Consider the following 27,775-nt stretch of genomic DNA (forward strand, 5'->3'; position numbering starts at 1 on the left):
ACGTGTGAGGTGGGTGAGCGGTGAGGTGTCTCAGCTCACAGCCTCCCAAGGGACCATGCAAAGCCTGATCCCCCTGCCCACAGGTTGAAACAAGGTCTCCCCTGTGGTCCAAGCTCTGCCAACAATATCCAGACGAATACAGAAAGGAAAATTGTGGCCACAGGTACAAGACAATGTGCATCACGTCAGGGAACCACTCAGCAATGCAGAGGGAACAGCTGTAATAAACAGGTCAGGCAAGTCACCTTTCCCAGAGAGGGATTACCCTGGGACAGGACATTTTGGAGGACATCACCCTCGTTCAAACACTGGTATCACATCAGCCCGTTTATCTTGATGTCAGGGACACAGAGCTGGGGTTTTCCTGAGATATTCCATCCATCTATGAACCCCATTTGCAGGTTCTGAAATTACAAAAGGAAAATAAAACCTGTATTCCACTCTGCTTTTAATTTTCTGCTCATGATCCGCCCATATGCTCTTCCCAGCATCGTTACATGCAGACTCTGATATTGCCTGAGTGAAGAACAACGAGGGCAGATCACATTTTTCCTGAGCAATGTTTATATCAGCATTTTGGGGCTTGTTTTAGCGAGTCTCTCACTTCTCAGAAGGAGGCTCAGCAGGGAGATAAGCGCTGAATGCGTTTTCCTAGCCATGTCTCTTGCTTCAGATGAGGCCACCAAAGACGTTCAGGGAAGCAATGATTCCCTGGTAATGCCTCAGTCCAAGCTCTGACCTGGAACCGTGGGCTCTGCAAATACGCATAAATCTTCAGCTCACGTCCAAATCGCTGCAAGGTTCAGTGAAAATAGCAAAACTGCCAGTGAATCTAACCTAAGCTTTAATCCAGCTCCGGCATGATTTATGACCTCAGGTGGAAACCATGAAACACGATGGCTTCAGCCCCAAACTGGAGGGCGGTTGGCTACCCCAGCCCAGACTTGGCTGTGTTCAGTGCTGAAGAATTGGGGACAGCCAGCAGCACAGATGAAATTAAGCAGCACAAACACATCCCAACAAAGTCTTCAAACCCTGTTCGTCGTGTGTTGGGTAAACGTAGCTGACACACAAATCAAACCAGTGTCCTGCTCAAGTCAGAGACAGGAAATTAAACAAATCAAAGAATAATAAGGGCGAGCAAGCAATGAAGTTATTTTTTCTGGTTAAAAAAATAGCAATTCACCAGCTTCACCATTCGTGAATGGCGCTTCCCTAAATGCAGAACTCTGCAATAGTGCTATGGTATTTTGGGACATTTATAATGGCTTTTTAATATTTATTCCCCTATCAAAATATTATCATAGACAGTAGGAGACACAATTATTTTTTCCTACCTAAAAAAAAGAGGAAAGAGAGAGGGCTTCAGTCTCAGTGACCCAATTTGCTAGGGGAGAATGGGTGTCACATCAGCAGGGAAAGATGCTTCTGTTGTTCTCTGCTGGCAAAGTTCCCTCCAGACAGAAGCAGGAATGATTATCTCTACAGAGCATTAACGAGGCCATTTCCTCTCCTTTCTCTGACCCTCGTTATCTATCCACATATTAGCTTGGAAAAACTAACCACGATAACAATTAGCATAAGATCCCAGGTGACATGACCAAGAAGACTTTTGACCAGTCTAGATATCAACACTGCATCTCACTAGTAACCTCCAAATAATCATTCTCATTCAGCCCTTGAATTTTGAGTCTCTTTAATAGTTTAGCTGAGAAATTGCTGGGTGGGAAGGGGAAGGATGGGTGAGGGAAGGGATTTCTGCATCATTACCCTATTGAAAGGCAGCCACGAATTGCTGCTCGGCTCCGAGCCTGCAGTTTACAGCCCATGTTGACGTGGGCTCACGGCTGTAACATCTGTATCCCGTCCTGGTGCCAAGTTCGTCTTTTTTCCAATACTCGGCATCCCCCCACCACCACCACCACCATGTGCATGTAAAGGGAAACACTGCATCATGGATTTTGACCAAAAAGGTAATCCCGGGAGGTACGTTATAGCAACACCTGCAACGCACTGTGGCTTTTCCAGCCCAGACTACCGTTATTGTGGCACAGGGCTTCCACCACCAACCACCCCCCGGGATCCACAGACGGCCGTGAGCTAATAAGCCGCAACGCAGATGGTTTACAACACCCCACAGGCTTTTGGGTCATGAGGCGATGAGAAACGGGTCACCCGGCCAGCGATTTCGGGGGCTCAGGGAAGGCGATGCCGTGGGTGCAACAGCCCGGACCAGGCTCGGCGTGACAGGGGGCTGGTGGAAAAGGCACGTGCCGTGTCAAGACAGAGATGCCAAGAGCAATCAGGGTGCCAGGGAATGGGACAAACTGAATTTCTGCTTCCTGGCGGAACAGCACCCAGAATCGCTAACTCTCTCTCAGTGCTACTTCCAAGCATTTCAGTTACTGTTTTCTTCCATTTCTTTACGCTGAAGGTGAGCGACCGCTGTTGCGACAGCGAAGCTGAAAAACCAAGTCCTTGCGGCTTTTCCCAATTCTTCCCCAACTCTGCTGGGTGCTGTGCAAAGGAGGCTGGAGGTGAACGGCCCTTTCTAACGGCAGCGCTGTGGAAGTGGCGATTCCCTGATTGTGGGAATATTACCGATGTACCTCGTCCGTTCTGCACCCCTCGGCACTCTGCAGCCTCCAAGAGTATTTACCAGGCTCCTAACACCCGTGACACAGCCGCTCCTGCCTTCAGAGGGGTTAGAGTAGCTGGAGGTGCTCAGGAAAACATCTCTGATGCTGAATGGGTTTAATTCACTGCAGAAGCAAGAAATGAATCACTTTACCTTTATACCACATCCATTTCTTCAGGCAGCCTCCTGATTTTTCATAGCTATTTCTCATCCCTGAGGTAGCAAGTGTGATGTGGACATAGATGTCACAAAGAAGCCGCCTGACCCCAGCTCTCTCTGTAAAAGCCTAACATGTCTGGCCTGGTCTGATCAAGCTTTTTCTTGAGGTGGATGTTGGCAAAAACATAATCCAGAGGGCTTATTCGCTCCTTCTCTTTCAGTGCAAAGCCAGAGAGATTCCCAGCTCTCCTCATAGGAAAAAGTAAGCTTGCACTGAAAGGGTTTCTGCAGGACCTACCTTGTAAATGAAATGAGATTAGTAACAAAGTTTTTGCCTTTTTTTTTTTATATTTCAAGTGAAAGAAAGAGTGTGACAAGGAACCAGGAGTCTGTCTGCCATGGAATATTCCTGCAGTACTTGGGGCTGTGGTTTATTTTACTAGTGGTGACTAGTTCAAGCCACATTTAGTCAATAAATATGAGATATGAGGTCACTCCGCCATTTAGCTGTTACCCTGTCTACATATTTCACAGCTGGGTAGTAACCTTTTAACTAGCGTCTACCTCGGTGGGGAGTCTCCATAAAAAAAGAGCCAGGATCCATTGGTCGTGGTGGGGGATCAAGGCATAGGAGCACCACGGAGATTTCTAAGCAAGCTGAGTGGGAGAAAGGGAAAGCTCAGGGCTTCGCTTTTCACTTTCTTTCCCCAGTTTCCAGTGACGTAGCTCCCAGCCGAGGCTCAGGAGCCTCCGAGCTGGCCCTGCATCTCCACGCAGATAACGGGCGATGAAACAGCACATCCCACACGCTGAGTTTTACAGCGAGTTTTCCCATGTTTCATACATGAATGGGTCAAAAGACAAATTTCCTCCGGTTTCCAGCTTTACAGAACAAACGTATCCGAGCCAAACATTTCCAAGGGGTTAGTTTCTCCTTTTATCCACATCTTATAGGATTTAACAGAAATTCAAATTCTTTAAAAGGTTAATTCTCCTTTTTCCGAGTCTGTAGCTTCTCCTTGCTGCCTTTGCTTTGGTTTGGGATGAGGAGGACTCTTCCCTGGTTTCTGGGCTGGTAACTCCGGGCTAAGTTGGGTTAAGATAGAGCATCCCCGAGTCCAACATTAAACCTTCACACCAGCACATGTTGCGATGAGAGCAAACTTTCTGTGATAGTCCCAGCTACAACTGGGAATAGAAGGTGCATCCCCAGCCCTGCTCCTGCCCCGATTTGAAACCTCCAAGGTTTCAAAGGAAGCGGATCTTAAGGCGTTGTTCCTCTAGCCCTACCTCGTGCCCATCCTGCTCCATCACTGGCGCGGTCCCGCCGAGGGCTCAGCCCCAGAGACGGCGGCAGCAATCTACAAGAAAGCAGCCAGCGCCAGAAGGGACCTGGGCCAAGTCACCTGGCCCGGCTCCAGCAAGGTATTTAGGTATCGAACAGAAACGAACTGTACGAGTGGATATGGGGAGAAGTGGGCAGGGAAGAGAAAGCAAACCCACGAGCGAAAGAGGCCACGTTAGGGAAGCCAGCTGCGGACCAGATCACGGAGCTGTATTGCTTTACACCAGCTCTGCCCATCGTCCCGGCGTACGTGCGCTGGAGACGAACGGAGACCTAGGACCTCAGCTGGCCTCGTCCTTCCCTTGCAAACTCCTGTACCTGCAACGCAACTGCCAACAGTAAACCCAGGGCGGGGGGGGGCGGGGGGGGGGGGGGGGAGATGTGCCCGACCTGCGGAGCAAGGTGCTAAGAAGTCCCTTCCAAGCATTGCACAGAGTCTCCAAGAGGCGAGCCAGGAAAGCAGCAGCTCAGCGCTGCTGGCAGGACCACAGCGATAGCTGGGGTGAGCGCCCGGCTCCTGCCCTCCGGCACGCCGGGAATCCCAGCCTGGCTCTCCCTCCCCGACGTCACGGCCGGGGCTCGGCACCAGCAGACGCAGCTCCGGCGCCGGGAGACGAGGCCGGCTCCACCTCCAAAAATCAGAACCTCTTCTGTCAGCTGCCTTTTATAGGGCTATAAAACCGCAAGTTCATGTACGAGTCTGTCAGACGTTGGCCGGCACCAGCCTCTGCCACCTTCATCACCAGCTCCGCGGCTCCCGCACACACGTGGTCCCTGCTCCCTCCACCTCCATCCCCAGAACCACCACCTGATGACCAGTACCCCTCAGACGGACAAGCGGACGTGGAAAGATGGACTTGCAGCAACGCCAGCTCAGGTGGACGTGCCCAAGCAAAACGGGGTACGAGCGAGGCAATGAAATGCCCTTGATTTGGAGCCTCTCCATCCTAACGATGCTCGGAGGCATAAACAAGCCCGGCACCATCGGCGCGGGGCTGCGGCTGGACACCCACCCACCAAACCCTCCCCACCAGCCGCCGCCGCAGCCTCCCAGCCCCTCACGGCAGGTTGGGACCAGGCAGTCGTGCCACACGCTACTATCAGACGCCACTAATAACGCGTACACTTGTAATGCTGGGCCCAGCGACAAGAATAACATGAAATAACACTGCACCCACCCACTGAGAACACCAAGTGTGTCACACTCCTCTGTGTCATGTGTTTAAAAATATCTCTACTGACGGCCTTTTTTTTCTTTTTTCCCCCCTTTTCTCTTCACATTTATTTATATTTTTTGAACGCCTAACTCGGCCAGGTGGAAAAAGCTTGCATCAGAGCCGAAGCAGAGGATGGTGACGGGTGTCTGCTTGTTTTACGTTAAATGGGAGGAAAGGAAAAAAAAAAAGAAAAAAAAAGTTTGCAATTACATGTTCTTTGCGGAGAGGTGTGGCCATTGGCACGGTGAGACGTTTCAGCCTAAACCGCATAGACAGATGCTCAGGGACGTGGCTTTCGTGGCCAGTGGAAATACACAAACAGGGGCAGCCTGCAGCTGAGATTTTATGGGAGCGAAGGGATTAGAAGCTAATTGAAAGGCTGAGGAAGAATTTGGTCCTCCTGAGGGCTTCCGCTTTGTGTTAGTCGCTTTGCCCAAAGCTGCATAAGAAGTTGGCAGCACCGGGTGACAGCGCTCGGATCCCCGTCCAGATCTGCGGCCGCTCATTCCGGCTGAGGATCCTGTTGCCGTGGGGCTGGCGGCTGTGGCCATCCCAAGCAGCAAGTCCCCATCGGAGGGTAAAGCTGCATGAGCCTCGACTAGCCAAAACCGGCAGCGCACCAAGGTCCGTACCCTGCATAAACATTTTTCCTACCCTTTCGCTGGCTGCAGTTTCTTTTTTCCCAAAAAAATAAGTGTTGAGGTTATATTTAAATCATCAATACGCATAAGTTAGCTTTCAACCTAAAGCATCCACAAATGGAGGCATCTGGGAGCAAGGCATATTTGGAGAACAGCCAAAAGTAAACAAGTCAAATAATGGGTCAAATCACAGGCGTAAGGGGAATTTTGCCAGCTGAGAATCAGGGCTTTAAGGCGAGGCTGAAGGAATTGGCAGGCTGGGAAACAATGGAAGTGCAGGAGAGAGAAAAAAAAGCAAATTTTGGTAAAATAAAGGCTGAATCCCTCTACGTTACCCTTGTCTGCCCTACCAGCCTTGCCAAAATGATGTAAAATTAAACTGAGGACAATTGCACTTTTAACAGATACACCTTTACTCTGAAGACGGGACGAGCCAAATGAGCGTGAGCAATGCAGGCGTGTGCAGCTGGGGGAGGCTCAATTTCTTTCCCCTTGAAATTCCTGGTGCCCCTCTGGGGCAAACTCTTCCTTTCTGAACCAGCATAGAGCAGCTTGTGTTTCTAGATGTTGCATTTAATTGTCTTTTATAAACTTCCCCAGAATTAGTCACCCATTTTTTGTCTTTTCCTTCTGCACAGGTTTCCAGACTCTCAGAAATTTTGGACCCTTCCCAACCTCACGCTGCAGCCATTTGGGCTTCACCCCATCATGCAATCAATCCCGCAAACATTGATCTCCCAGGTACAAGAATGTCCTTTCTACTGCTGACGCTGTCGATGCCCGCCACAAGAAAACATACTTGAATTTAATCGCTGAAACAGTCCCAGCTGTAAGTATTACATTATACTATATTAGGTTTTGAGGTTTGTTTGGGTTTTTTTAATCAGACAAAAGCACAGCCACACAACAACCATCTAAAAGTACTTCAGTGGTGCTCAGCTACTCACATCACTAACACGGGACGTGCCAGGCTGTGGGAGGTACAATATGGCCATCGCTGCACTCCCTGTGGAAACCTGCTGGCAGAAAACTCGTCCTTGAGCCCTCGGGAGCTGTGGCCGGAGCCTGGCTCCACCAGAACACTTAAATTCACAAAGTCGACATGACTCTGTCTTGCCCAATGAGGCGTAAAAGCATCAAGAGCCGGACAGTGCTGTTTCTGTCATCTCTTCAGCCTAATTTAATCGTGCAGAAAAATGGGCTTTGAGCTATTTTTGATTCTTTTTCCAGGATGGGAAAAGGATAAAAACAATGCAATGGGAGGCCCTGAGCTTAAAATCTCTCCCCTTAACTTTTTTTTCCCTTCTTGCTTTCTTCCACAATAGCAGGCTGAGACACCAAATCAAATTGCTGGCCTAACGCACGGCTGCTCTAGGGTAGGAAAAAAGCAATTGAGTGGTGCCTACAATTGCCATGTTGTGGCTTTCGGGAGGCTCAGCTGCCGAGCTAATTTGGTGCAGTTTCCTGTTTTTCTATAGCAGATAGAAGGAGAGAAGAGAGATGCGGCTAATCTGAGCTGCCTGAGCTTGCAGCTCTTGTGCTCCTGGGCTGAAAAGCTCAGTTCAGCGCGCTCAAAGCCCCAGCTCAAGCCCACGGTCAATACCAAGCCCAAAGCAGCTTGCCTACTGTGAGGCAACAGATACACAAACTACCAGCTGGCTCTCGCTAATGGAAAGCCAAGAGATGGGGGTTGATTCGATGGCTTGGCAGCCGTTTCAGTTTGCAGCATGGACTGCGGCTGACCAGCCAGCTCGGAGCCTGCACAAGCCCCTTCCAGCTCCGAACGATCATCGCTGACATCGCCCAGGCTCAGAAACCACTGAGTCTACAATGCTTAAGCCTCACAGGTGAGCATTAACTTCATTATTCTCCAAGTACAGTGGTGACGTACATCTCTAAACTCCTCAAAGTCTCTGCACAACACACACAAAACCATGAGTGTATGCACGTAAATATGCGTGTACACACTGCATATACACACACACTACATACATATATAATCATATTAAAAATACATAACATACACATATGTTCAATGCATTGTAAGGATAACAATCTCCAGGGCGCTACTCTATTTTCAGGAGCCAACTTATCAACAGTAACGCTCACTTGGCACCGTGCTGAGCTGCACAGCCATGCCCAGCTCCTGAGACAGGCATTACAGGCTCGGACCAGAGTCAGTGACAGCAATTCTCCAGCCAGAATTAAGCAGGGACTGCTTATAGATGCCCCCAAGTTCTCTGAATCAAGGACATGCCGCTTATAAACAAGCTTCTTTGGGGGCCTTGCTGAAATATCTGCCCCACCTCCCTTCACCCAGCGCATCTGTGCAAATAAATAGGAGCCACTTCAAGCAACAGCCGTCCCTTCTGCATGAGGCAGGGGCTCGTGCCTAACCAGTAACAGCGAGAAGGCTGTGCACGCCACAGCCCCTTGTTTAAACATCTGCTGTCCCTAATAGGAACGGCAAAGTACAGCACACGCCGATTCCTGACATGGATGGCAATGGATGGATCTTAAAAATGCATTTCATCATCTGCACGAGGGAAGGATTTCACCACAGCCAGTTGGTCCCATCACTAGCACAACATCCACCGTCTCAGATTATGTGACGCTGCAGCCAGGGACTTCAAAAAGGACAGGATTATAGTCTAATTGGATTTCTGGTCTCAATTAGGGCAGAAGGGAAACCAAATGCAAAGCTGACAGGGAAAGCTTCAAACATCTGTAACAACAAGTGGCTAATTTACAACGTACCCACCTAGGAGCATGCAAGCAGGATGCAAACCTTCCTCTCGAGGTGGCCAGGGACTCACCTGCTCCTAAATGAGCCTGCGGATACTTCAGACCAATAAGGACCAAATATAATCAGATGTCACCTTGCTTCCCTGCAGCATCGCGGCGATGGGGATGATACCCGGAGGAGCGGGTTCAGCAGGTGATCTCTGACTCCTTCCTCCTTCCAGACGTGGGCTCGACTGCAGGAGACAAGTGGGATTGAAGGGGGCAGCACCCCTGCAGCTCGTTTGAGAAGCCTCAGGAAACTCAAATCGGTTTCACCTTGAAATCAAACAGAGATTAGGGCCTAACAAGCAGCTAAAGCAAAGTAATGGCCTGGGCCACATGTTGCAGATCAGATGCCATGTGAGGCTAATTATTGCAGCCCAAAGGTTAGAATGGCTGCTCAAGCATTTCCACATGGGCTTTGAGAGCCAGCTCTGGAAGCACCAAAAAATAAATGAGTGAGTCAGTACAGAGGTACCAACAGCTGATGGCCAGTGCTCCTGCTGCGCTGCAGGAGAGGCAAAGCCGGGGCGGGGGGGGGGCCGAAGCAGCCCCTGTGACCGATGCAGCTACTGGTGTGGCCGTGCCATCCTGTGCCTCCCCAGCATTCTCCATCAAAGGACCCCAGAGACCTTTAGGCTAAAGCCAGGCTCGTCCTGCTGCTTTGTATTGCTATGGCAAAGCAGTGCTGGCAGCAACCCCAGCTGCTGCCTGCACAAGGCTGGTACCCCAATCCCTCCTCCCTGTCCTCCCAGCACAGGAGGCGGGAGGAGATGAGACTGGGACATGTCCCAGATCACCCAGTTAACTGGCACTGGGCTCTGCCAACCAAAACGCCGGTGATGGCATCCCCATCTCTTGCTGCTGAGAGCCAAAGGGCTTCTTTACGGTGACTAAAATCCAACGGCAACCTGTAGCTTTCAAAACCCACGCTCCTGGGAAATAAACCCTGGGAATAGCCACGCTTCATGCTCCGACTCTCCCTCTGCTGGCTGCTGGACCGTGGCCACTGCCCACCCCTCGCTCCTGGGACCCCTGCAACAGCCGAGCCGGGAGCGGAGCCGCTTTCCCGTGCGGCCGATAACCAGCTGCTGGCCCGCATGAGCACAAGGATGGGTCTGCTCCATCGGTCCCGCTCTGGCCTCTTCAAATGCAAAAGCATCCCTACAGCAATGTACGGCAGCTCTCCCCTCCTTGATCTCCGAAGGACGTCGGGGGACGAGCCCGCTCGTCCTTCCCACGGGAAGGGGCTCCAGGAGCCTGGCACTCACTCAGCCAGCACTGCCTTCCCCTCTTCGAGAGCAGGAGGTTTGCATAGCATTAACGTTTCCCTTAGGGGCTCCAGATTAGATTGTTTAACTATATCTTGCCAGCTGATAGAAAATTTGGGTTTGCATGCATTTCACGGCATGTTTACATACCCAGGGGGCTAAATTCCACTTTGTGAATGCGCCATAGATGATGCAGTAACCCCAGTGGCTCCACATAATCCCACTCCTACTCCAGCATCACAAGACTAAGGGAGGGAGCAAGAAAGCACATTAAAGTTTGGGGTGACAAACTCCTCCATCCCACTGCATACTGTGCTGATGCAATGGAAAAATGCATGATGCACCATTTTTTCCCCCAAAAAAAGTCCTGTTTCTCACTGACCCATTCACCAGCACCCTCCAAGCCACCAGGCTGTGGTGCTGTGGTCGAGGGGCCGCGAGCATACCGGGGCTGCAACCGGGGTGCACGGGCTCCGTGCCGCCGCAGCGGAGGGGACCGCAGCCGCAGTGCAACCGCGTCTTATTTATGAGACAGGTTCTCATGATCGGCTGCAGCCACGGAGGAACTCCCAGCAATTTCCACCCTCAGTAGACACAGGTTTTCAGCACCGGCTATTTTTGCTGCCCACAAGTATTTTCATTCAGCTGGTTCAAAATCAGGGCTGTAAATGTAGCAGGCTGGATGCTGAGTGGGTGCGAGCAGCTCTTGCTCCATCTAAGTCCAAGGGAGATGCTGCCATTCTCACCCACACAGCATGAGATTATTGCTTGGCCCCTTTCCAGAGGGGCTTCCAAGCTGGTTTTTCCTTTCTGCTGAGCAATCTGGAATTTGACTTTCCTCTGCTGTGCGTTTTCCTCAGCGGTAGATGTGGGGACTGAGGGTTCGGCACAACGTTTTTAATGCTGCTGCTCAAGAAGGGCTGGAAGCAAGCCTTGGTTTTTGGAGTGCATCAGCAGTAGGATTGGGAAATGAACCCCTGGCGGTCACCAGTGCTCTCTCCTATATCGAGACAAAAAATTAAATGAAATCTCACAGAGATGGCACAAACAGCAAACCAAGTGGAAAGAACAAATGCTTAGGAGAAAAAATAAAACAAACCACAAGAGCTGCAAGCAAAGTGGTTATAGAAAATGTATGCAGTTTAAGAGTGTGATTCAGAGAGTCTTGTCTGAGTGTCAGAGGTTCAATACTATTGCCTCCAATTTAAATCATTTCTAAAAGAAGTGCAAAAGAAAGGTGATGAAAGGGCCCTAACGTTGTTCCCTGGTCGGAAAAACACAGCCCACTTGTGCACTGTGGTAAAGTTTTGCATTTTGGCTAGACATCGCGTGCAGGGCTGTGCTGGAGCCTTTGCTTATTTTTAAAAGTTGAAGTCACCAGTGATCCACAGAGGGAGAAAATGCTTTTGCCTTTGAGGAAGATGCTGTAGAAGCAGCATCTTCCAGAGGAAGGGAGCACAGCCACTCCTGGGGGGTCCGAGGGGGCCGTCACGCTCATGCGTGCCTCCCGGTCCAACAGCGCATGGGTGAAGACCAGACCTTGGACTGCCACCTCCTCCCGCGCGCTGCCTAAGGCCTGCTGTTGATCACAGGATGGTTTGGGTTGGAAAGGACCTTCAAAGATCAGCTAGTCTGCCCCTCCCTGGGCAGGGACATCTTTCACTAGACCAGGTTGCTCAAAGCCCCAACCTTGAGCACTTCCAACGATGGGGCATCCACAACTTCTCTGGGCAACCTGTTCCAGTGTCTCAGCGCCCTTGTGAAAAATTTCTTCCTTACAGCCCATCTAAATCAAATCATAACCACACTCCTCTCCCCACTCCCACTTTGGAGCGTACTTGAGGACATCAGAACTGCTCACGAGCGGGCGGTGGCAGGCAGAGGGTCCCCTCTCCAGCACAGAGAGCCACAGATCAGCCACGCCGCCGCAGGGACCGAAACACATGCTGGGATGGGGATGCACGGCCACATGCCGTAGCTCTCCCAGCACCCTGAGTTTGGGTAGCATCACTCAGCAGCAAAGCTATCCCCATCCCTGCGCGTGCAGGATCCGAGCGACCCCGATCCTCACCCCCAGAGGCACAAGCAGCAAGTTTTGACATATCCACCCTGGCTCCCAGCCTCGCCTGGGGTTCCTGGTAGGGAAGGCTGAACCCTGCGTGTTTTCCAAGATAAATACACTGGGCTTTAGGCAGTTTACTCTATGGAGGCCCTTTGCTGTGGCCCGTCTGCTCTGACCAGATGCTGGAAGCGCCGCGGCACAATGTGCCAACCCGCCGGGAGCGAGCAGAGCATCAGCCATGGAAGCGTGGTCCTCCCTGAGGTCCGGGTCCACGCCGGCACCCTCCCCGTGGGGAGATGATGGAGAGGTGGCCCGCAGCAGGATCCGGCCCATGCGGTTGGAATCACTGGGGTTCGCCTTGCAAGACCTTGAGGTGCCACATCCAGCCCCTGCAGTCCTCAGCGGAGCCTGTTCTCCAGAGAGCACAGTGCCGCAGCGATGCAGAACCCCATCGCCCTCCAAAGAGGATGGAAAAACCGGGCACAGGCATCCACGGACAACACTGGATGGCTGGAAACAGCCACTTCACTCACGGAAACTGCTTTGCACTCACATTTTAAAAAAAACAAACTGGGGGGAGAGGAAACAAAATATAATTTTTTTCTGCATTATTCATGCACCTAGACATTTCATGCACCAAGCTGGGGTTGATAACCTCACCTGAGCACAGATCACTCCTATCCCTGCATTGCATCTTAGATTTTAAGCTCAGCATGAGCTATTATTATCATCCATCTCCTTTGTAACCCAGGCCAGAGACTTTCACTGCTGTATCAAAACAATAACTTCTGGGTAAGCCTGCCAAACTACTTCTATGTGGATGTTCTCTCTGTATTTTAAAGGAGAAAAATTCATAATGAACACCCTTTCATTACAGCAGCCTTGTGGATTTGGGGTGTCCATATGTGTGTATGGGCTTGTACTGAAAGATAAGTTTAACAATCGTGTGATTTTTTCTATTTTTTTTTTTTTTAACTCCCCTCCTGCTTATGCAGTGAGTTACTAATATCCTGATTGGAACCAGATTTGCATGAATTAGAAGTCGAAATTGGAGCAGCAACTGCTGTGCAGAGGATGTAAAGGGAATAAAATGAATGGGGTATTAACCTTCAACCACTGAATATTAATCAGTGTTTCACAAAAAAGAAAATACAGAGGCTGCCACACTAAATATTTTTAGCATTTATTGACGGGCTTGATTTCCTCTCTCTTTTAGACCTTTTGCTTCCAATCACGGACCATAAAAAAATCACATAGAAGATGGGGAGGGCCAAAGAGGGGGAGGGGGTGAAGAAAAAAATAAAGATCATCCATTTTCTTAAATGCTGGGTGAAATTTGTGAGTTCTAGAACACAGAAACCCACCTAACCAACAGAGTACCTTATCCCACAACTGATCGGTTCAAAGGCTCATTTCTCCAAGTCCCAAACCAAACAGAAATCTACCCTGAAGTACAGCGAAGCCTTCGGAAATGAATGCACGATAAAGAAATAAACTTCTTAAAAGCTAAACTTCCCGTGTGCTGAAAGGTAAAATGCAGTTGAAAATCAGCCTAATAAAAGAATCAGCTCGTTAAACGAAGACTTTTTTTTTTTTTTTTCCCAGTGTGCTCCAGTGCAGTTCATAAAATAGCTCCATGGAAAACAAAATATAAAAGCTTGTCGAAACGCTCCTTGAAACGGTGACATCTCCATCGCGCTGGAAATGCTTTGGCCCGAGAGCAATAGCCAGAGCACGGCTGGATGCCGCGTCCCCCAGGTCCTTGGGGGACTCAGCTCTTCAACCGCCCGTAGGATAATGGCTAAATTGGGAATTTTATTGGCATGAGCAGCGATGGCCATGGTTCTCCTCGTGGTGTTACGGGGTGCCGGGGCGGGTTGGGCTGTGGGAAGGGTGGGCAGGTGGGTGCGATGGGTGGCGGGGGGTGGCTGCTGGGACCGACACCAGGAGCGGGGGCTCCTCAGGAGGTCGGGGTTCATCGGGCCGAAAGCGCGGCCCCTCTCGCCCCCCCGGTGCGAAACAGCTGGCAGCGAAACCACATCGCATTGTATTGACCAAACCATGTCATCCCAGCGCTTTCTCACAAACAACGTCTAAAATAACAAAAAAAACACAGAAGTGGAAAACTACAGAGCCTCTTCTTTTGCCATTTCTCCCCTGCAAAATTTGGCACCAGGGGATTTTAAAGCCAGATGTCCCTTGAAATCTCTTTTCAGCAGAGACAATTCCCTCCCTTCCAAACACTGCTGCCCTTCTCCTCAATGCACCTTTGCAAAACAGAATTCATTTGTTTTCATTAACTTCTTATCAAGTTACCTGGATTTGTTTCAATACTCAGAATGTATTAGAGAGAGAGAGAGAGAGAGAGAGAGAAAACAGTGGTAGGTTTTCAGGAAATAGCAAGTTCTTTTTCACTGAGATAGAAATCATTTGGCAAGCCACAGTGAAATACTTCTAGGTTCCAGAAGAAAGCAAGGGGGGGGAAAGCAAGCAAGGAAAGGGAAGATGCTAATGAACTGCAGAGGAGAGAAAAATAAAGTTTAAAAGAAAATGAAAACAAAAGAAAAAAAATTAAACACTAATGTTGTTCATACATCCACATCCAGCTGATCCGTAGAGGGAAACTGCCGCATCTCTAAGTCACTAGATAAGGACCTACCCTCCACTCTTGGGGAATGGTTAAGGATAAGAGGCGTTAAAGTCCCAGAAATAACCAGCATTTAGACCCTTTTTGCTAATAAATCCCTAGGCACCAGGCCAGCAAAAATTTTAGGGGCATGCTTCCCTTCTGCCTTAGTAAGACGAGAGCCCAGCAGGTATCTGTGTCGGTGTAAATAGCAATAAACATGCCTAACTTTAGCACACGCTTAAGTGCTTTCTTCTTAAATGGCAATAACTGTGTTGAAGTTGTGCTAGACTCTTTCATTTGGTGCTCTAAAATCTCATAACATACCAAAAACCACTGGGTTTACTTTAATTCTTGTCCTGCAGCTGAGTGTTAGACCAACACAACGAAGAATCGGGTCCGACTTGGGCAGGGATCAGCTGCCTCCAGTCCCGAGGTAGCGTCAATACCGCAGTATTTTTTCCCAGGAGAGGGCCAGAACATCCCAGCACCTCCTCAGCCGCCTCCCAGCACTCCCAGTCAAGCACTAAGAAGCAACCTTGCACGTGCTCGCACACCTTGGCTGATATGTATTTTCCAGCTCTAAGCACATCAAAGTAGCAGAGCTGAGTTATTCCATATTCTCAGGCCTTTAGTGCTCACTCGGCTTCTTTCCTGGGGAGGAAAGGAGAATTTTTTTGCTCTTTTTCTTTCTTTGCATTTTCTCAGAAACGAGGCTGCATTCTAATTAGTTTGCATTTACAGGCTGCATAATGGAAACGCGATCCCTCCTCTAACCTTTATCATCTGTTTCTTATCTTCAGAGCTGCACAGTCCCCTTAACTCTTAAGGCACAGGGAGACATTTAAAAGCCCTTCTGCTCTGAGGAGAGTCACAGTGAAATGGGGAGAAGGAAGAGGCAGCAGCCCCAACCCACACGTGTATCGTGGGGGGAACGGGGACACGGCTCTCTCCTCCCACCCCCGTTTCTGCTGGCACAGCACCCCCGGGAGATGTACGGGAAGATGCTGGCTGCCGTGTTCACGTGGGCTGCACGGCTGCACCACCGAAGGTACAACAGCACCTCGTGTTCGTGCTCTCCCAGCATCTCTCTATACCGACCGTCGGTGGTGGCGGGACCCACGGGGGCCACGAGGATGCTTCTGGATGGAGGAGCGGGGAACAGAAGACGCCATCTATCAGACACGCTTTGAATTAATCTCTCTTCTGCCCAGACCTTCGCACCAGAGGCAGCACAAGGAGCAGCAAATGAGCACGAAAATGCAGCAGGAGGGAGCCTGCGAAGGCGCTCGGTCAACTCGCTTTGCAGTTGCTAAAGCTGGTCCGGCCGAAGCCGGCGGTAGCACTCCCAGAGCAGTTTGGCAAGTGATGAGCGTTTCTGCAGAGCTGAAAGTTTAATCGCTTGTTTAGATCTTAAATAAGCCACATGCCTGAAAAAAACATCTTTCTGCAGCAAGTGTCTTCGGTTAGACGTTTGTATATATAGCCCCTTTGAGCCGCACGTTAATTGTAGGTTGCTATAAAAAAGTTTTTTCCCCTTGCACATTTTAAATCTGTCAGTTTTGATTTCCATCACATGCTACTAATGCGAAACGTCCTGGGGACGCTCTCGGCGTGGAGCGGGGCTCATCCCGTGCTGTTCCTCCTGCGCTGGGAGGGGAGGAACGTCCTTTGAAGTCCTCCCGGTGATTCATGCCCGAGTCCTTCCCGTCCCCTCCCCAGGAGAGGTTTCCCCAGGCTGCCCTGACCTCCTCTCCTCTCCGACTCCGTGGCAGACGCAGGGAGGATCAAGTGACCTTCCCAAATCCCAGGTCAAGGAGGAAAGCCTTCCTGCCCTGCTGAGCCTTTGGCAGCGAGGGGACCCAATTCTTCCAGTTTTACACCAGAACCGGATTGGATTTAACTGTATGGGAAGACAACCTGTTTTCAGCCTTACAAATACTCCACGGCGTTTTTTTCATCTGGGAGGGATCTATTAGGATCTTTTTCAGCACGAAGTTCAGGGAGTTTCACCAGCGATTGCAGTGGTGAGACAAACAAAAGCCTTATTTGTTGTCATCCACAAATCTCCATCCTGCATCTTGCTTTGATAATAGAAGAGTGCCAGCTGGATTATTTTTTTTTCTGTTTCTCTTTCTTCTTTTTTTTTTTTTAAACAGACTGTATTGCTTTCTAACCATTATCCTGTGCACGTGGTTCAGCCTTTTACAAAACAAAACAAAACAAAAAATCCCTAGGTGTGAGAAGATTAAAGATTTTGGGATCTGGACATTTTCAAATCAGAAACACATGTTTAAAATAAATCGGGCTGGCAGTCAGCCACCACTTTTAAAAGCCAAAGAGCCGTTGCATTAAAAGGATCCCCCGAAAGCCTGAAGAGAACAAGAGCATCACCGGTTCCCTCCACCCCACCGGCAGAGCCAGGGCCAGGACAGCTCCACGGGGTTTTATCGTGGATCTCCATGGTCTGTGCTCTCTCCTACCCACATGAACGTCACAACCGTTTTTCAACCAGCCCTAGCGATATCTGTGTGCACACACTCTGTCCATCCATCCCCAAAACTTCCACGTGCTCAGTCTCCTCTGAGAAGACCTCAAAGCCCAACCTCTTTCCTGCATGGCCCAAATCAGCTCCTGCCAAGATCTCAAGGGGAAACCGCAAGGACAAAAGCTACAAAAGCCCCAGTCTCACCTAAATTCATCAGGCAAACAAGACAACCACCCTGCAAAGGACAAGGGAACGGCCAGAGCCCTCTCTGCTCCCATGAGCAAAAAACACATCCCTGCAGGGACGTCAGGAAGAAGAAGCAGCTGAAGCTGAAGAAGATCATTGCTGGATCCAAGTCTCCTGGCTCGGCCAGGAAGCTGCAGTCAGGAGGAGATGGCTACAAGCTGCCTCTTCTACCTCTTCCCAGCTGCTTTCTGCCTGCAATCAAGGTTCCAACTAGCTTGTCTCCCAGCAAAGACCCAGACCATAAAGACATACATGCTAACCAAACAAGATCTCAAGTCCAGTCCTTAATTTAGGTCAAATATGCATCAAATCACCAGCAGCAACTGCTGTACAGTACTGCGGACCCTGAGCTATCTCGAATTTTGCCGGCGTGAGTGTTCACAGAACCTGGCATGGCTGAAATGCCTGCCCAAGAGGGTCCATCACAGCTGGGATGGAGCTGCAGACTGCCAGAGCATCCAAAATACCCGAGTTTCTTCCTACATGACAAGGTAGCTGCATTTCCAACCAACAGGAGAACATTCCAGAAAGAGTACCAGGCACTTTGCTCACCACCACCCAATTTTCTCACTCCTGGCATTTTCCTAGTTATTAGCAGGAGAACCATCTAGAACAGGACTCTGGGTTTAGGGGACCTAATTGGTGAGGAGAAAAAAAGAATGAACATAATTACCTCACCATGATGTTCAGAACCTGCTTTACACAGAATAATATTCTTCGTCCTACAGTTGTTTATAGGGTCTTTAACTCTTCCCTTTTTATAGGGGGGTTTCTGAAATCTATTTTATTAGGGGAAAAAGATTTGAGTGTATTAGGCAAAGTGCCAGTAGCCATGGTAACCTCGGATTTTTCCATCTTCATTACAAGTTCAAGTAAAACCTTCATATAAAATCTAAATGAAAGGGTACATTATAAGTCCATTTTGAAATGTTTGCCTGGAAGTAAAACTTTGGACTGCATCCTTTTTTCTCTGCTGAACATTCTGGTTCTATGCGGAACACATTTTTCAAGTCAGATTTTTGTTTTCTTTCAAATTTTATTCCGTTTGCTCATACAGGGTGGGTCGTCTAGTGGTTAGAGTAAGGCATCAAGGCAACTGGTTTCCAGTCTCAGTCTGTTCCTGATCGGTCAGGGAGTGTTCCCAATTTTATCCAGGTGACTTGGGCAAATCCTGTCAGCTCTAAAAATCCTTTTCTTTTTTTTTTTTTTCCCTTCCTTACCAATATAACAATGATGATCGTTATAGTCCTGAGGTTGCACCAGGATTCACTCATTAACGTTGAGAAAGAAGTTGCTCCCCAGAAGAGCAGCTCATCTCTTCCACTGCATTTTCTCCTGGGTCTGGAAGCCAGACTGAAAGGTTAAGGAGAGGCAGCTGCTAGAGGATGGCATGAATTGTCTCTTTTCTTTCCAAAGACTTGATTAGGAATTATGAAATTAGACTGTCTGGTGTAGATACTGACACAATGTTGTTCCAGGAGATACTCAACATACTTAGACAATCCTTTGGTGCCACTTGAGCAGATTAACTCTTGCCTTGTGTCATCTTAAAGTGCTCTGGTTTCATCCAGTCTTGGGAGGAGGCAAATTCTGCAGCTGCCTTTCATTTCTGGGCACCATCTCACCTGGGGTCAGAAAGCCCTGATCATTGCGAGGTCTTCCTTCTCAAACAGTCCCTTCTAGTGTACGTTGCTGAGCTGCTTCTCTAAGGCTGAATCAGAAGGAGAAATCTCCTTTCCAGCCTCTGTCCCGTCTGTGCAATGCAGCCCACCCCTGGGGACCCTGTGGAGCACCTGGTACTTTGGTTTTCCCCAGGAGACCTTGTCCATGGCCCTTTCTCAAGGCTACAGAAACATATGGGCTGACGCACTGTATGCAAGGAGAATTTGTAGAAAAGCTCTGTGCTAATCCCCTCATATTTCAGCCCAGAGATGGGTATCATTAATGGCTGCAACTGGTTTGGGCTCAACCCCTGCGCCGTGGCTGCAGTGCATTTTGTCTCTGCATGGGCTGAGGGCGAGTCAAACTGGTTTTTCAGTGCTTTGTCCTGGCTCTGGGCTAGCTGCAAAGCTGGCTGCAAATGCTGGGGGCATGACTTCTACCCATTCATGCTAAAAACAGCACTTACCCTCACAAACAGGGTTTTATGGGAGCAGTCCCCTGCTCCATGCATTACACAGGGTGCAGCATCAGCTGACGGTGGGGCAACTTTGACCCTAAAGGACCACCACGGGTGGCTCAGAGGGGCTGGAGCACGCTGGCAGGGATGCCAGCAGGCGAGGCGAGCAGGAGACATGCCATGCTACGTGCCAAGAGCTGCATACAGCAGACAGGGCAAAAGCAATCCCTCCTGCACTCCTCGCGGGGCAGGGACAGGGCACAACCCAGCCTTTAGAGCTTTTCATCCTTTCTAACGCTGCTAGAAAACATTTTCCACATCTGCCATTAGACTGAAAGGAGACCCTGCTCCTGTTGAATCTGATTTCCCTTCTGCTCCGTTACAGTGAAAACTACAACCTGCTGCCTCCTGGCCGTGCGCGTTTCGGGAAGGGGAGGAGGGGGGTTACGAACAGCGCGGGGGCTTTTTTCGTTTTTTCGATACATCCTTCCTTCCGCTCTTCGCAATCAATTAGTGGGCAAAGACTTCCGAAAAGCTCTTTCCTCCCTAACCTTTCGCAGCCTGTTGCGATAATGACTCTGGAGAGCTCGACCTGGCCCTTTGCGTGGGGTTCGTTACCTTCCCGGGGCAGCGGAAGGTGACCTTCATCGCTCCCTCCTCTTCCTTTCCTACCCCTGCAGCTCGGATGGTCTCAGGGAGGAGGAGGAGGGGTTGAAGGTGCCTCACTCTCAGCAGATAGAGTTTCTCTCCAGTGTCTTTTTTGCAATCAAAAGTCAGAGGGTGGTTCTAGAGACAACATAGACCCTGGGAGGCGGAGGGGGGCTGCCCTTAAAAATAATGATTATAATTATGCATACCTTGAATCAAGACATCAGGAGATGGAGGGAAAAGGGGCTTTCTGGTTTTAATTTGTAATTGCTTTCTCCCTCTCTCACAAGGCATGCTGCTTTCCAGAAACCAAGCTCCAAGCTGCCACGGCTTCCCCCCAAAACACAGCTTACAGCTGAAGCAACTTATTTTGCCAGCCGTAGCCGGGGAGGCGGGTTCGGTCCCTCCGTGATGCAAACACACAGGTAGGATGTACTAGCAGACAAGTTTTCCCTGGCACCTGCAGCAGCTTTCGCAGCCCGTCTGCCTGGGAATGGTGTATCGTGGGCTTTTCAAGCAACACCTTCTACGAAAGCATCCCTGCTCCACAGGGCAGCTTTGTGCTGGCTCCCACACAGGGGGCAAGGATGGGAAGGACTGCGGATATATCCTGGGACAAGCACGTCCCACTCAGCATTTACACAAGGTCTTCTTCACAGCCCTGACAATACTCGCCAAATCTGGCAAGTGCCTCTCCTGGTGCACCACCCTCACAGCATCCCTCCTCCTCCTCTACTGCTCGCAATACGCGGAGCCGCGGTCCTGCCGTGCCGCAGGTGACACTACAGTGGTTTACTGACTCACGTCGCTGTCCCCAAAGAGGAAGCTTTCCAGCCCGTTTTTCCTCCTGTGACCAGCAGAATAAATGAGGGAGCCACCTCCACCCCAGCACTGCTGCCCACGGAGCAGCTGCACCTGGGGAGATACAGCAAACGCAGAAAAATAGCTGCTAAAACCCACGATTGGGACCGTGCAACCCACTAAACGCAACACTTTAAACATATCATCCTGATACAGTCACAACTGCAGTGATGCAGTTCCTTCCTCAAATGCAAAGTGACCCCCTGAGGAGGGGAAGAAAAAAAAAAAAAGGTCATTTTTTAAAGTTACTGCCAAACTCAGATAATGCAGGAGGTGTTTTTCTCCCCCACCATCGCCTGTACCAGGAGGGTGTGAGCAGCCACCTGTGCTTCAGCTCCTCCCTGGCTCAGCATCACCCCATTTGCCCCCCCAGCACCCCGCACCCATTTGCTGCCCACTGCAAAGGCGCTGCACATAATCACGACCGGCTCTCGCCCACTGACGGCACATAATCGAAACCATCACATCCAAACCCAGCTGAGAGCAACTGGAACCACTTTGAGGCGAGAAGCCTATTACTGAGTTATAAACCTCTCCCATCCTCCGCAGGAGGCTTTCATAGGGGCAGCTAGAAAAAATAATAACTCAAACCCATGTGGTGAGAGGGAGAGAATACGGTGTCTCCAGGTAACAAGCATTTGCTTCTTTCGCTATTGTTCCAGCCATAAAATGGATTTATTAAAAAAATCCAGAATCTGATTTAATTTGAATTAAATGTGAATGTGCCCCTTTGCTCCCCACTGAGCGTTGCTTAATATTTTTTAAACCACGAAGTCACAGCTGAGTGCGTACGATACAGAAGGCTAGGCTCTCAACGGCTAAAACAGCCCAGCTTCGTTGGCGTCAATGGATTAGAATTGATTTACATTAAGTATTAAGATGGGGCATATGGCACGTATGTATGTGCAGGCAGCGAGTCAGCGCGAACAGGTCTTGCCGCGGGCAGATTTCTTCCTCCTCCACCATCCACTGAAATGCAGAGGTCCCGGTGCCCCTCGGCGCACGGGCTGCATCCCTTCTGCTGACGTTTCACATCAGCTCTGGGCAGTAAGGGTAATAGGAAGAATCAAACTTTTGAGCCGCTACCGTGAAACAAAGCCTTTTTTCCTCACCGTCTCCAGTTTCAAAAAAATTCCCCAATATTCGTCCGTATAACTTTTCCCCACGTGGCCCGGAGGAGCTGGGAGAAGCTCTCATCCGCTCTCTGTAAGCGGGAGCTGAGCAGAGCCATGCCCGTGCCGCGGTGGCAATGCCGCACTCCCGGCAGAGGCCGGCTGCAGCACGCTGTCCACCCTCCTCAGATTCCCAGAAAACACCTGAAACTTCCAAAATTCCACATTTTGCTTCCCCATTTACTCTGCTTGAACTGGCACCACCAGCCTCTCACCCCACTCCAGTAATACCCTTTGGAGGGATGGGATTCCCTTCCGCGTAGGCAAATGCATTAAAAATCAAAGTTTAGGGTCATGGATCTGCGCGAGACTGAGATAACAGCTACTGCTCAGGAAAACTTCATGCCCATAGGACAAAAAGTCCATCGCTACATGGTCTTTTAGGATCATTGCTTTTCTGCTCCTTCTCCCATGAAATCTCATCTCCGGCCACTAGAAGCAGAAGAGAAAGTCAAGAGACAAGCAGAGGACATGGTTCCTACTGCTTTGCCCCCTCCTTCGCCCAAAATCTAATAAAGATGATTAAATTACATGTCTTTTCCTCCCATTGAAATCACCGCACACTGCTCGAATATTAGAGCTCAGGAAATAAGGCACGACAACTTCCCTCGTGAAACTTAAGAAGGCAGAGCAGGGGTCTGGAGCGACAGGCCTGCAAGACTGGGCTGCTCTAATTAAGAAATCACCCTGCTGAGCAGAACCTAATCTAAATAAAATAGAAAAAGGAACTTAGTTCAAAACGCTGCCTTGCGCTCGCCCCCCTTCCCGCCAGCCCACCTCCCCCCCGTAAGGAACCCATCCAAGTCACAGGGAGTTTTTCTCTTCTGCTCTTTCTTGGAGGGTGAGGTAGGCTCACAGAGAGCCCTGTGTGTGCTTGGGGTGGCCAACTTCCAAAGGAAAAATACACCAGCCATGTATGGCAAAAGGCTGTGATTTTTTTTTTATTGGTGATTTTTTTTTTTTAAAATGATACTTGGCCTGCTGTTTGCTAAGGAGGGAAAAAAAACCCCAACCCTCTGATGATTACATTGTTGGTATGGCTGGTCAAAACTGGTTTGGGACAGAAAATTGAAGGTTAGGTTACATTTCCCCCTCCCTTGACAAAGTTTCTGCTTTTTGTGGAAAAATGTTGAAAAAATGAATATTAAAACTAAAAAAACATTTTTTTATTATAGAATTTAAAAACAAAATATTTAAGCCAAAAATCTCAGCTGATTTGATCATTTACCACCTCTTCTCAAAGAATTTCCTTATGTTCCCATTCACCCCAACAGATCAGATTCCCCAGAGGAAATAAATCTCCCGTGAACCAACAGCCCCACCTCCCTTGTGCCAGTGCCGCAGATCGCCGTGCCCCAGCCTGGACCAGAGATTTGACCATCGCCTACTGCTTGTCCAGGTCTCCTCCAACCCCCTTCTCCTCTTCTCCCCATCACCCCATTCCCCAGGCGCCCATGATTTCTCTCCCCCTTTCCAGTTTGGAAAGGTGTCCCACCACGTGCTACGGCCGCTCCGTTCATCAGCTCCTCACATTCATGAATTTCACAAGCATGAAGTTACCATGCGAATCGCTATTTAAAAGCTCAGGCACAGAAAGATTTATAGCAATAAACAGAGGAGCACAGACATTCCCGTGTATGTTTTAAAAAAGTACTTACCTGCTTAAAAGGGAAAGTGCTGCTACTTGAAGGTTTCCTGGCCAGACCTGAAAAGTAAATCAAACAAATACTATTTGCATTTATTCATAATTCCCAGCAGATTGTTGTTCTAGCAGCTTCTGACTTCAGTGGAGTTAATCTGACTCTTGCCAGCAAAGGGCCATGCTGGCTGAAGATGTTCTCCTAAAGACATCAGGAACAGGACGAGACCAGAACACCAAAACCAAACACCCCAAATCCACATTGTGCAGGTAGGCACCGGCCAAATGATCATGTGGATTGAGAAACCTCAACTAGAGGACATCTCCTTTCCTCCTCCACATGACATGATGCAATGCTGTCAAGCATCATAGATGCAAGTACACACAAGGGCTGCCGTTGCCAGCACATCATTTAATTTCTGAAAGAACCAGAAACGAAACAGAGAGGAGGGCAGAGCTCCGTGCAGCCTACCCACGGGGGTTCACCACCTGCAAGACCACATCTGCAGTACCGTGTCCAGCCTTGGTTCCCCTTTGTACAAGACGGACACGGACGCACCAGCTTGAGTCCAGCAGAAGACATCGAGATGGTGGAGAGCTGGGGACAGGCTGAGAGAACTGGGTTTGATCAGCCTTGGAAAGGAAGAGGAGGGATCTTATTGTTGTCTCCAATTCCCTAATTTGAGGGCACAGAGAAGATAGAGCCACACTGCTCTTGGAGGGGCACAGGACAAGAGATAATGGTCACAAGCAGGGACACGGGGCATTAGGAGAAACTGTTTTCACCATCAGGGTGGTCAGACACTGGAACAGGGAGACGGAGAGGTTGTGGGATCTCCACCCTTGGAGATATTCAGACCTTGACAGGATGTGCACCAAGCAACCCAATGCGGTTGGCCCTGCTTTGAGTGGGGTTGGACTGGAGACCTGCAGAGGTCCTTTCCAGCTGAAATTCTTGGCAATTCTGCATCTTTCCGCAAACACACCCCCGCCAGTGCCCCCAAGTGTCCTTCCAGCCTGCACTTGCTCCCAAGCCTCTGCAGGGGCGCAGCGTGCTCCCAGATGTCTTACTCTCGCAATTTCCTTTCAAACAGTGTTGCCATTTCTCCATAACTCGGCTAAAGCATTAACTCTCCTGTTTCAGTTTCTTTTATGATAGCCTCGGGCTACTGCCAGCCAGGTTCCCCTCATCACCCAACCCACTCCACAGCAACTCCAAGTCTCTCACAGCGCTGCCTGTTCTCCAATGGAAAAAAAAAAAAAGGTAAGTAAATAAATACGCTACAGAAGAAGAACATTGGAGTTACCAGCCAACAGAAAAAGGCAATGAGCCAGCATGGGTCCTCAGGTCCACGCTGCGCCCACCCCACACGCCAGACATGGGTCCAGCCTGCTTCACCCAGCAGAGCTGCCAGGGTGCTGATCAGAAGGAGAGCAGGGCTCTCGTCTGGTTATCTACAGGGTTTGTGCCCGTTCTTCAGCCCTTGGGCTATAAAGGGGAAAAATAAAGGGACTGGAGTGGAGTCTGGTGGGTTTTCTCCCTGCCGTGGTCTCTCCCATTTTCCACAGGGCTTTGCGCAAGTCCCACAGCTGCTCCTCTGACTCTGTTTCTTCCCTGTGAAACGGAAAAAAAGATTGTTTTACCTTTACTGAGCGTTGTGAGAATGAAACCCACTTGCAAAGTATCAGGTGAGGGGTGGCCACTGTTGTATACAGGGAAAAATAAACTCCGGTGGGGAGGCGTTATCACACACACCCCCCCCCCCGCAGCCACTCCCCCTGAATACAAGTGGAAAGTGCGTTATCCAGCGATCCTGGTCTGAGGTAGCATTACTATTTCTCCTAGGTGTGATGCATTGCACTTGGGAAGTAGCATCAAATAGACAGCATATTCCTGCTCTGAAGAGCTTATGGCCTGAGTAGATTTTAAGTGTGGGAGCATGATAACAGATGATTTCTCAGCTTAGTGCTGCATGCAATGTTTTATCACAGTGTCAGAGGCGTCCTTTGCATCTGCTTCTTTCTCCTTTTTTAATAAAACCAATAGAAGACTTCCCTCTAACATCTACCAATGACAAACTCATGGCAAATCTGGTTTTGCCTCCACCTCTGATTCATTCACTATGAATTTCTGTTCACTTCAGTGTTCAGAACAGACCCTTGACATTTAGCGCGGTGCAGTTCCAGTGTGATTCCCTGGGACACTTCAGTAACTGCAGTTTCATTGCTACCGCCTAAGTGAATACATCAACACTTACCACAAAGACTGTGCCCTCCTTCCCTATCTCACCATTACCGGGAGTGTTCATAATTAGCATCATTCTTGTTGAATAGATAGGAAACTAAGGCAGGGAGACGCATTAAGTAATTTGCCACAGGCAAAAAGCATAAGCAGAAAGGGAAAAATGTTTCTTTTGAACCTGAGACCCTGTTTAAGCCCCAGGCAAGGCTTTCCTGGGTGTCCATAGTCATCCCTCCATCCTGCTAATGAGGACACACGTTTCTAACCACCTTAACCTCACTCCATTTTGCAGAAACAGATAACACAATAAAGTACAGCACTGAGAGGCATCATCACTGGGTAAATGCCAAGTAACACATCAGAAGAAAAGAAAAGAAAAAAAGAAATATTCTAAATCTACAAGGAGATTTTTAAAAATTTCTGATGGCCTAAATGTTCATTGCCACTTAAAATTTTCTTAGCTGAAAACATATGTACAGCTCAAAACTACAATCACCATAAATTTTGTGCTTGATATTACATAGAAGCTCTGTACTTGCACAGCATATAGTATGCTCTGCTGCGTACCTGTATATGGACAACAGATCTCTATTTTACATTATTCATACAGTTACTATTTTACTCATATCTTTTGTGAACGACTGCTAATCTTCAAGAAATGAGTCGAACCCTTTAATAAAACAGAGCATGCCAGAGAGGAAAGCTCAGTGAAGACGGGAAGGTGCCAGATGACATTCAGCCACTGCCATTCCTCTCCCTGCACCACTGCAGCTCCGATCCTCAGCCCTGCTCCAGGAGAAGACACGTTCAAAGAGAAGATCCTACGGCAATGCTGCTAAGACCCTGTACAGCTATATAGTCTCCTGACCTTTGAACAAGTTAAACTCTCAGCAACAAAAAACTGGATTTGCTTCCCATTTCAGGTTGGGGAAAGAAGATGTTAAGAGTTTTCGCGTGGGCTGAACGTAGTATTGCTGGGGCAGGAACAGAGGGAGGGCACATAGACTGTACGTATACATATACACACACACATAGGCATATACATACCTACACATCCCAGGGTTTATGCAAAGCCATTCCAAGGTCACGCTCTTCATTTTCCATCCTGTTCATCTGTGGCGGGGATCCCGGGGCACCTCTGCGGACCACGGATGTCCAACCTCCCCAGAACAACACGGTGCCACCACCTGGACCACGTCTCTGTGGTTCTACAGAAACCCTCCCGCTCACGGGTGAATTCACAGCCCGGAGAACTCCGCAACGAGCCAGGCAACGCACCAGGCAGGTGCATGGCCAGTACTCGCCCACTCCTCAGCGAGCAAGCACCCGTGCCGCTCACGGGGACCACGTGGCCCAGCTCGAAGAACAAGTTGCCCCAAAGCCCCCGTTCAGGACCAGCTTCCCTCCCCCGTCTCTGTCCTAGACTTTCGTTTTCTGCGATGCCAGAGCTTCCCAGAGAGCAGGGACCACCGAGCCGCAGCCCCGGCATGCCACCGCGCTGCAGCGGGGACGAGCAGCGAGCCGGCTGCCGCCGCCGGCAAGGAAATGAGGCTGGAGCACACTCCAATCTCATCTTTTATACCGCTTTGTTTATAAGCTCTCGACCCATTTTAGGAG

The 27,775-nt window shown here is 49.5% G+C and overlaps 1 long non-coding RNA gene across 2 annotated transcripts; it reads right to left on the reverse strand.

Moving 5' to 3' along the window:
- LOC126043898 (uncharacterized) lies at positions 1-27,775 on the reverse strand. 2 transcript variants are annotated; one of them, XR_007507538.1, is made up of 4 exons: positions 27,206-27,775; positions 23,936-23,982; positions 8,817-8,978; positions 1-404 (listed from the first exon to the last, which is right to left on the reverse strand). It is a non-coding gene; the product is annotated as an uncharacterized LOC126043898 (long non-coding RNA). The 2 variants fall into 2 exon arrangements; XR_007507539.1 differs by having other exon boundaries at positions 8,817-9,060.

This window comes from Accipiter gentilis, chromosome 10 (genome assembly GCF_929443795.1).
Source record: "Accipiter gentilis chromosome 10, bAccGen1.1, whole genome shotgun sequence".
In the NCBI taxonomy this organism is placed as follows: Eukaryota; Metazoa; Chordata; class Aves; order Accipitriformes; family Accipitridae; genus Astur; species Astur gentilis.